The sequence below is a fragment of the Podarcis vaucheri genome (assembly GCF_965113315.1).
Source record: "Podarcis vaucheri genome assembly, contig: SUPER_2_unloc_3, whole genome shotgun sequence".
Taxonomy (NCBI): domain Eukaryota; kingdom Metazoa; phylum Chordata; class Lepidosauria; order Squamata; family Lacertidae; genus Podarcis; species Podarcis vaucheri.
This window is the reverse complement of record NW_028118818.1, coordinates 337,262-348,117: the sequence shown is the minus strand read 5'-3', so window position 1 is coordinate 348,117 and position 10,856 is coordinate 337,262.

The window sequence follows — 10,856 nt, the reverse complement described above, 5'->3', positions numbered from 1 at the left end:
CCCTAACCCTAACCCTAGCCCCAATCTTAACCCTAACCCTAACCCTAACCGAAACGATAACCCAAACCGAAATGATAACCCTAACCCTAACCCCATTCCTAACCCTAACCCTAACCGTAACATAACCCTAACCCTAACCCTCACCCTAACCCCAATCCTAGCCCTAACCCTAACACTAACCGTAACACTAACACTAACACTAACTCTAACCAAAGCGCTAACCCTAACCCTAACACTAACCCTAACCCTAACCGTAACCGTAACCCTAACCCAAACCCAACCCTAACCCTAACCCCAACTCTAACCCCAATCCTAACCCTAACCATAACCGTAGCACTAACCGTAACCCTAACCCTAACCCTAGCCCCAATCTTAACCCTAACCCTAACCGAAACGCTAACCCAAACCGAAACGCTAACACAAACCAAAACGCTAACTCTAACCCTAACCCTAACACCAATCCTAACCCTAACCCTAACCGTAACATAACCCTAAGCCTAACCCCAAACCTAACCCTAACCCTAACCCTAACCCTAATCCTAACCCTAACCCTAACCCTCAACCTAACCCTAACCCTAACCCTAACCCTAACCTTAACCGTAGCCGTAGCCGTAACCGTAACCGTAACCCTAACCGTAACCCTAACCCTAAAAGAAAGATAACCCTAACCCTAACCGTAACCGTAACCCTAACCCTAACCCGAATCCTTACCTTCACCCTAACCCCAATCCTAACCCTAACCCTAACCGTAACACTAACCGTAACCCTAACCCTAACCCTAACCCTAACCCTAACCCTAACCCTAACCCTAACCGAAACGCTAACCCTAACCCTAACCCTAACCCCATTCCTAAACCTAACCCTAACCGTAACATAACCCTAAGCCTAACCCCAAACCTAACCCTAACCCTAACCCTAACCCTAACCCTAACCCTAACCCTAATCCTAACCCTAACCCTAACCCTAACCCTAACCCTAACCCTAACCCTAACCCTCAACCTAACCCTAACCCTAACCCTAACCCTAACCCTAACCCTAACCCTAACCGTAGCCGTAACCGTAACCCTAACCGTAACCCTAACCGTAACCCTAACCCTAAAAGAAACTCTAACCCTAACCCTAACCCGAATCCTTACCTTCACCCTAACCCCAATCCTAACCCTAACCGTAACACTAACAGAAACCCTAACCCTAACCCTAACCAAGACGCTAACCCTAACCAAAGCGCTAACCCTAACCCTAACACTAACACTAACCGAAACACTAACCCTAACCCTAACCCTAACACGAACCCTAAACCTAAACCTAACCCTAACTCTAACCCTAACCCTAACCCTAACACCAACCCTAACCCTAACCCTAACCCTAACCCAATCTTAACCCTAACCCTAACCCTAACTGAAACGCTAACCCAAACCGAAACGCTAACCCAAACCGAAACGCTAACCCTAACCCTAACCCTAACCCCATTCCTAACCCTAACCCTAACCGTAACATAACCCTAAGCCTAACCCCAAACCTAACCCTAACCCTAATCCTAACCCTAACCCTAACCCTAACCCTCAACCTAACCCTAACCCTAACCCTAACCCTAACCCTAACCGTAGCCGTAGCCGTAACCGTAAGCCTAACCGTAACCATAACCCTAACCCTAACCCTAAAAGAAACGCTAACCCTAACCGTAACCCTAACCCTAACCCTAACCCTAACCCGAATCCTTACCTTCACCCTAACCCCAATAATAACCCTAACCCTAACCGTAACACTAACCGTAACCCTAACCCTAAACCTAACCAAGACGCTAACGCTAAACAAGACGCTAACCCTAACCAAAGCGCTAACCCTAACCCTAACCGAAACACTAACGCTAACCCTAAACCTAACCCTAACCCTAACCCTAACCCTAACACCAACACCAACACCAACACCAACACCAACCCTAACCCTAACCCCAATTCTACCCCCAATCATAACCATAACCCTAACCGTAACAATAACCGTAACCCTAACCCTAAGCGAAAGGCTAAACCTAACCATAAAACTAATCATAACCCTAACCCTAGCCCCAATCTTAACCCTAACCCTATCCCTATCCCTATCCCTATCCCTATCCCTATCCCTATCCCTATCCCTAACCCTACCCTAACCCTACCCCTACCCCTACCCCTCACCCTAACCCTAACCCCAATCCTTACCTTCACGCTAACCCCAATCCTAACCCTAACCGTAACACTAACAGAAACCCTAACCCTAACCCTAACCAAGACGCTAACCCTAACCAAAGCGCTAACCCTAACCGTAACTGTCAGGGGTTCAGAAGCAGAGACGCAGAGAAGGGTGGAAACAGAGAGCGAGGGGGAGGAAGCCGAAGGGAGAATGAGTGATGATGACGACCCGAGATCTCCAAGCCTAAGCAGTGAGTCAGAGGACTCCCAAAAGGGAGCCCCAGTGAGCAGAGCAAGGGGGGGATCCGGGGGGACACCCCAGGAGGAAGGGAACAGAGGAGATTCAGAGAGCAGCAGCTGGAAGTCGGGACCCACGCTCAAGACTGAGAGCAGCAGGGAGGAAGGCAGCCAGGCATCGGGTTCCGGAGGCCGTCAGCAGGAGGGAGGGCACGAGTCAGGGGTGGTCACGCCCTCCTCAGAGAGCGAGGCAACGGTCAAGAGGAAAGTAGAGAGTTGGGCGCGCGCGCCAAGTTCAAATGCAGCGGAAGCTGGAGCAGTAAGCAGCCCGGAGAGTGAGCCAGGTCCCAAAGCCCGCCGAAAGGAAGCGGAAGGATCAGGGGGGTCAGCGTCAGAGGAGAGTAGAAGGGAGGAGTCCCAGGGGGGCAGAAGGACCCAGAGACGTAGGGAGAGGCGAAGGAGGTGGAGCAAGGCTAGGGTATTAAGCTGGTGTGCAAGAGGCGGGGACTCAGATGGGTCTTCGCCGACCTAGGGCAGAAGGTGTAGAGCTGCACGCTGCAGTTCGGAAATGAAACCTGTAACTCAATAAAGACTCTTTTAAAGTGGACGCTGTGTGGCGTGGTCCTATGTGAGCTGGGACCTGGTAGCAGCTCTGACAGTAAGACCCATCTCATCAAAGCTTCAGAAACCTGAAACCTCGCAGCGGGAGCAGAAGCCGCTAGGGGAGGAAGAGGGGTGTCTGTAAGCAAGCTCACAAAGGTTAGCAAGATGACGGAAGAACAGAGGATCTCCGCGCTGCAAGAGGCAGTGACCCAGTTGTCCTCAGAGGTATTGGCTTCCAGGAAACGGGAGGAGGAGACTACAGCCGCCTACAGAGACCTACACGCCAGGTTTGAAATGCTTGTTAAGCAAGGGCAACCGGGACCCAGACCGGAGGGCGTGGGATTGGCACGGAGAGCAGGAGGGCTTGTGGCTCACTTCGATGGGACTTTGCAACAGTACCCTAATTTTAGAGCAGACGTAATGTGCGCACTGCAACTGCTGGCAAAAGACTTTAGAGATGAGGAAGAGAAGGTGGGGTTCATATTGTCCCATTTGCATGGGGATGCCAAAGCCTGGCTGCGCAATTTGTGGAGGGATAAAGATCCGGCGCTTCAGAATGCAGATGCCTTTATCAAAGCGATGGATGCGTGTTTTTTGTCTACTATTGATGTGGATCTTGCCAGACGGGAGATTCATGGACTAAAACAAGGGAGGGCGAGCGTCCGGCAGTATCACGCCCGATTTTTTGCGCTGGTCAGTGCTTTAGAATGGGATCGGGATTCGCCCCCTGTCAGAGACCTCTTCTGGGAGGGTCTAAGTTCTGCGGTTAAGGATGAAATTGCAAGGGGGGAGAGGCCCCGAAGCACGCAGGAGGTGGTCCAAAGGGCGCTGACTGTGGGGGTGAGGCTGGAAGAACGTCCATGGTGCAGAGATGAAGGACGTGGAGGGCGCGAAGCAGCGAGAAGTTTCTCTTTCGTTCCGAGGGAAGCAGCGCGTGCGCAATCCACACCTCCGCCAGGAGGGGGAGGGGAACCGATGGAGGTTGGAGGTGCAAGGGCTCAGTCAGCAGCCAGAGCCCTAGCACCGGCAGCAGTGAAAGCGAAGCCTCCTAGAGGGAACAGGAAGTGTTACATCTGCGAAGATCCAGGCCATTTGGCGAAGGAGTGTCCCCGGAGGCTCCACAAGCACACTGCAGCCTCAGCAATGGTGACTGCAGCAACGCAGCAAGGAGAACCACAGCAGGGAAACGACGATGTCTGGCTGGAGACGGAGGCACTGGGGCCCAGCCAGACGCATCTGTGAAGCAGTCCCCAGCGATATTGCAACCCACGGACCCCCTCCCACCCAAACCAGTAGTGCAGCTCACAGCGTCTCTCCAGCTACCCGACGGCGTCACTATCGAAGTGCCGCTTTCTGTGGATTCTGGAAGCAACGCAGACTTTATAGCGCAGAGCTTTGTGGAGCAGCACGCTATACAGCTATTGCCTGCCACTCTGCCCCTGCAAGTCGTCACAGTGGATGGCAGAGAGTTGCTAGGGGGGCAGGTGGTGAAGCAGACGCCACCGATGGTGATGCGCCTTGGCAACCACAGGGAAGTCATCAGTTTTAATGTCACCCAACTGTCGGACACGCCCATTGTGTTGGGCATGAGTTGGCTGGACAGGCACAGTCCGACACTGGCTTGGTACCAGAGACAACTGATCTTCGGCTCCTCTTATTGCGCAGAACACTGCATCCTGCCCCGTCGGGAGGGAGAGGAGGAGGAATCACAACTGCAGTTGGGAACGTTGCAAGCGGTCCCCCACAAATACGCGAGCTTTTTGGAGGTCTTCTGCGAGAAGGAGGCGGACAAGCTACCCCCTCACCGGCCATATGACTGCAAGATTGACCTCCTACCGGGGGCGACGCTGCCGAAGGGGCGGCTATACTCCATGTCTGAAGATGAAATGCAGGAACTCAAACAGTTCATCGAGCATAATCTGGAGCGTGGCTTCATCAGAGAGTCCAAGGCAGTGGGGGGCAGTCCCGTTTTCTTCGTGAAAAAGAAAGACACGCCCCAAAAAAGACTCGTTGTGGACTACCGCCTTTTGAACCAGATGACCAAACCGTCTGATTACCCCATGCCCAGGATTGACGACCTCCTCGCGACGGTGCGCAAGGGACGCGTGTTCACCAAGTTGGACCTGCGAGGGGCGTACAATCTCATCCGCATGCGGGAGGGCGATGAGTGGAAGACGGCCATGTTCACACCGCTGGGCACCTACGAATACAGAGTTATGCCCTTTGGATTACAAAATGGCTCTCACTGTTTTCAAGCTTTTATGCATCACGTGTTGGAGGGACTCCTCTACAAGACATGCGTCTGCTTCCTGGATGACATCCTGATTTTCTCTGACTCGCAGCAAGCTCACGACCGAGACGTGAGGGAGGTGCTCAGCAGGTTGCAACAACATAGACTGTACGCCAAGCTGGAGAAGTGCCAGTTCGACACGACGGAGGTGGATTTCCTGGGATACAAGTTGTCGGACAAGGGGATAGCCATGGACAGCACCAAGGTTCGTGCGGTATTGGATTGGAAGAGCCCGCGCAACCGGAAGGAGGTCCAGCGGTTTGTCGGCTTCGCCAACTTCTATCGCAAGTTTATCAAGGGGTTCGCGATGCAGACGGCAGCAATTACGGACACGCTCAGCTCCAAAAAAAAGAAATTCATCTGGACGGAGCAGGCGGAACAGTCCTTTCAAGCGCTCAAGCATCTCTTCGCATCGGAGAAGCAACTGCTGCATATCGACCCCAGTAAACCGTTGAGGGTAGAGACAGACGCGTCAGACAGAGCCGTGGGAGCTGTCCTGCTGCAGCGAGACCCGCAGGGGGTGTGGCGGCCGGGAGCGTTCTACTCCAGAAAGCTCAGCAAGTCGGAGCAGAACTACACCATCTGGGACAGGGAGTTGCTGGCCATTCATGCGGCTTTCAAGGCGTGGAGGCACTTCCTAATCGGCGCCAAGCACACGGTGCAGGTCTGCACGGACCACAAGAATCTGGAGCACTGGCGCACGGCTCAGTTCCTGAACCAGAGGCAGATACGTTGGGCGGAGTTCTTTGCTGACTTCAATTTCCGAATAGAGTACGTCCCAGGCGACACCAACATCATGGCGGATGCACTGTCCCGAAAACCGCAATACCTAGAAGAGGTGACGCCAGCGGCGGCCATGCACATCTTCGCACCGACGGCGTGGGCGTGTGCCTCAGCTACAGTAGACCTGGATGCGGTGCGACGTGCATTGCGGGACGACTCATTCGCGCAAGACAAGATGGCGGAACTGCTCAGAGGCACGGCTACCACGGACGAGTTCCAGGTGCGGGACGGCTTGCTCCTACGCAAAGGGGCGGTCTATGTACCAGGAGACGACCTTCGCGCCAAGGTACTGCAACAGTTGCACGACGCACCCACGGCCGGTCACTTTGGCACAGAGAAAACGATGGAATTAGTCGCGAGAGACTTCTGGTGGCCCAGGCTGAGAGGGGAGGTCGCGGACTACGTCGCGAGGTGCGACACCTGCCAGAGGGCCAAGCCGGTACACAGACCACCGGCGGGACTGTTAGAACCGCTGCAAACGCCGTTTGAACCGTGGGAGAGGGTGGCCCTGGACTTTGTGACGGATTTACCCAGCTCGAGAGGCAAGACAGCTGTGCTGGTGGTGGTGGACTTGTTCACCAAGATGGCACATTTCATTCCGTGTGCGAAGGTGGCCACGGCGGAACAAACCGCCAAACTGTTCATAGATCACGTGTTCAAAGTGCATGGCCTGCCACGGTCTATCCTGTCCGACCGCGGACGCCAGTTCATCTCGTCTTTCTGGCAGAAGCTGATGGGTTTTCTAAATGTCACGGTCAATCTGGCATCAGCAAGACACCCGCAGACCAACGGGCAAGCAGAGAGGGTCAATGCCATCATGCAGCAGTACCTGAGATGCTACGCCAATCAACAGCCTGCGACGTGGGTGGATTACCTGCCGCTAGCCGAGTTCGCTTACAACAACACGAAGCACGTGTCCACAGGAGTGACGCCGTTCTTTGCCAACAATGGGAGGCATCCCAGAACCTTCCCGGGACTGGAGAGAGTGGGGGAAGGAGAACCACAGACGGCGGACGCGTTCGCGTCAGAGCTGCAGGCGGTCCACGATCAACTCAGACGGCAGCTGGAGCTAGCTAAGCACGCCTACAAGGTGCAAGCTGACAAGCACAGGCGGGTTGGCGAAGTGATCCAAGTGGGAGACTGGGTCTGGTTGGCAGCCCACGCAGTGCCGACCAGGTCACTTGCCAAGAAGAAGTTGGGGCACAAGCAGATCGGTCCGTACCAAGTCGAAGCGCAGATCAACCCGGTAGCCTTCCGACTGGCGCTGCCGGAGGGTTCCAGAATGCATCCGGTGTTCCACAGGTCGGTGCTCACTCCCTACAAGGCACCTCACAGGTTCCAGGAGCCAGGGACGGCGCCAAGTCCGCTCCGGGAACGGACGGAGACGCGGGGGGTGAAGCACCAGGACCACATCAACGAGGTCACGGAGATTTTGGACTCCAGATGGGGGGAAGAGGGAGTCGAATACCTCTTAGCCAGAGAGGGCACCCGGGCCAGCGCCAATAGCTGGGTACCAGACTACGCTTTGGAGGAACCCCTGCTCAAGGACGAGTTTCATGCCCTCTTCCCACACAAACCCATGCCAGCGAGCTTCTTCGACGACTGGTTGTTCACACCCACACTTTCTTCCAGCACGTTCCATGGATTCGACTCAGAAGGGGAACCCGCACGGAGCACCCGTTCCCCAGAAGGTTCACCGGCGGGTTCAGCATCAGGCAACTCGTATTGGTGGGACGATCGACCAGAGGCGCAATGGCGCAGGAAGTGGCTGGAGATGCCAGGTCGAGCGACCGACGCAGAGACTGACATGGACGTGTTCGGGGAGGACCTCGGGTTCGAGCACGGCGGTACAGAGATGGAAGAGCAACAAGTCAACGTCGACGACCGCGAGGGGGAAGACTCGGAGGTCTTCAGTTGGCGGCCACCCACGGGGAGCGACCTGTATCCAGCATTCCCTCCCATGATGATGGAGCACCCAGCACCCACACCTGACAGCGGGGAGGGGGGAAGGGGGGGCTTCGAGGGGGGGATGGATGTCAGGGGTTCAGAAGCAGAGACGCAGAGAAGGGTGGAAACAGAGAGCGAGGGGGAGGAAGCCGAAGGGAGAATGAGTGATGATGACGACCCGAGATCTCCAAGCCTAAGCAGTGAGTCAGAGGACTCCCAAAAGGGAGCCCCAGTGAGCAGAGCAAGGGGGGGATCCGGGGGGACACCCCAGGAGGAAGGGAACAGAGGAGATTCAGAGAGCAGCAGCTGGAAGTCGGGACCCACGCTCAAGACTGAGAGCAGCAGGGAGGAAGGCAGCCAGGCATCGGGTTCCGGAGGCCGTCAGCAGGAGGGAGGGCACGAGTCAGGGGTGGTCACGCCCTCCTCAGAGAGCGAGGCAACGGTCAAGAGGAAAGTAGAGAGTTGGGCGCGCGCGCCAAGTTCAAATGCAGCGGAAGCTGGAGCAGTAAGCAGCCCGGAGAGTGAGCCAGGTCCCAAAGCCCGCCGAAAGGAAGCGGAAGGATCAGGGGGGTCAGCGTCAGAGGAGAGTAGAAGGGAGGAGTCCCAGGGGGGCAGAAGGACCCAGAGACGTAGGGAGAGGCGAAGGAGGTGGAGCAAGGCTAGGGTATTAAGCTGGTGTGCAAGAGGCGGGGACTCAGATGGGTCTTCGCCGACCTAGGGCAGAAGGTGTAGAGCTGCACGCTGCAGTTCGGAAATGAAACCTGTAACTCAATAAAGACTCTTTTAAAGTGGACGCTGTGTGGCGTGGTCCTATGTGAGCTGGGACCTGGTAGCAGCTCTGACAGTAACACTAACAGAAACCCTAACCCTAACCCTAACCCTAACACTAACCCTAAGCCTAACCCTAACCGAAACACTAACCCTAACCCGAACCCTAACCCTAACCCTAACCCTAACCCTAACCCTAACCCTAACCCTAACCCTAACCCTAACCCTCAACCTAACCCTAACCCTAACCCTAACCCTAACCCTAACCCTAACCGTAGCCGTAACCGTAACCCTAACCGTAACCCTAACCGTAACCCTAACCCTAAAAGAAACTCTAACCCTAACCCTAACCCGAATCCTTACCTTCACCCTAACCCCAATCCTAACCCTAACCGTAACACTAACAGAAACCCTAACCCTAACCCTAACCAAGACGCTAACCCTAACCAAAGCGCTAACCCTAACCCTAACACTAACACTAACCGAAACACTAACCCTAACCCTAACCCTAACACGAACCCTAAACCTAAACCTAACCCTAACTCTAACCCTAACCCTAACCCTAACCCTAACACCAACCCTAACCCTAACCCTAACCCTAACCCAATCTTAACCCTAACCCTAACCCTAACTGAAACGCTAACCCAAACCGAAACGCTAACCCAAACCGAAACGCTAACCCTAACCCTAACCCTAACCCCATTCCTAACCCTAACCCTAACCGTAACATAACCCTAAGCCTAACCCCAAACCTAACCCTAACCCTAATCCTAACCCTAACCCTAACCCTCAACCTAACCCTAACCCTAACCCTAACCCTAACCCTAACCGTAGCCGTAGCCGTAACCGTAAGCCTAACCGTAACCATAACCCTAACCCTAACCCTAAAAGAAACGCTAACCCTAACCGTAACCCTAAACCTAACCCTAACCCTAACCCGAATCCTTACCTTCACCCTAACCCCAATAATAACCCTAACCCTAACCGTAAAACTAACCGTAACCCTAACCCTAAACCTAACCAAGACGCTAACCCTAAACAAGACGCTAACCCTAACCAAAGCGCTAACCCTAACCCTAACCGAAACACTAACCCTAACCCTAAACCTAACCCTAACCCTAACCCTAACCCTAACACCAACACCAACACCAACACCAACCCTAACCCTAACCCCAATTCTACCCCCAATCATAACCATAACCCTAACCGTAACAATAACCGTAACCCTAACCCAAAGCGAAAGGCTAAACCTAACCATAAAACTAATCATAACCCTAACCCTAACCCTAGCCCCAATCTTAACCCTAACCCTATCCCTATCCCTATCCCTATCCCTATCCCTATCCCTAACCCTAACCCTAACCCTACCCTAACCCTACCCCTACCCCTACCCCTCACCCTAACCCTAACCCCAATCCTTACCTTCACGCTAACCCCAATCCTAACCCTAACCGTAACACTAACAGAAACCCTAACCCTAACCCTAACCAAGACGCTAACCCTAACCAAAGCGCTAACCCTAACCGTAACACTAACAGAAACCCTAACCCTAACCCTAACCCTAACACTAACCCTAAGCCTAACCCTAACCGAAACACTAACCCTAACCCGAACCCGAACCCTAACCCTTACCCTCACCCTAACCCCAATCCTAACCCTAACCCTAACCCTAACCGTAACCCTAACCCTAACCCTACCCTTACCCTAATCAAGACGCTAATCCTAACCAATGCGCTAACCCTAACCCTAACCCTAACCGAAACGATAAACCTAACCCTAACCCTAACCCTAACCGAAACGCTAACCCTAACCCTAACCCTAACCCTAACCCTAACCCTAACACCAACCCTAAGCCTAACCCTAACCCTAACCCCATCCCCAACCCTGACCCTAACCCTAACCCTAACCCCAATCCTAACCCTAACCCTAACCGTAACACTAACCGTAACCCTAACCCTAAGCGAAAGGCTAAACCTAACCATAAAACTAACCATAACCCTAACCCTAACCCTAGCCCCAATCTTAACCCTAACCCTAACCCTAACCGAAACGATAACGCAAAC